The sequence below is a fragment of the Cheilinus undulatus genome, linkage group 5 (assembly GCF_018320785.1).
Source record: "Cheilinus undulatus linkage group 5, ASM1832078v1, whole genome shotgun sequence".
NCBI lineage: Eukaryota > Metazoa > Chordata > Actinopteri > Labriformes > Labridae > Cheilinus > Cheilinus undulatus.
The window spans coordinates 49,748,659-49,748,967 of record NC_054869.1 but is presented as its reverse complement, the minus strand read 5'-3'; positions in this window follow the sequence as shown (position 1 = coordinate 49,748,967).

Genomic DNA, 309 nt, shown 5'->3' with positions numbered 1-309 from the left:
CAGAGGCTGCGCAATAATGCCACTCAAAATTCTCGCTTTTTTTATGTTTTCCTTTCAAGTGAGAAATCCAGATCAGGGAGGAAAAAATATGAGGGAAAAATTGGACACGTGTTCTCCACACTACGTCTCATCTGCCAATGGAAACCGTCATCCGAATCTCTGCAGCTCTCATTATTAATAAGCTATGATTAATTCATAAAGATTCCCCTTTCTCTTACTGGAATCTATTTTCCCCCAGGTGCGATATTATTTCTTAATTATCACCAAATGATATTTCTGTTGTTTCTTTTCTATTTAAATAAACATACC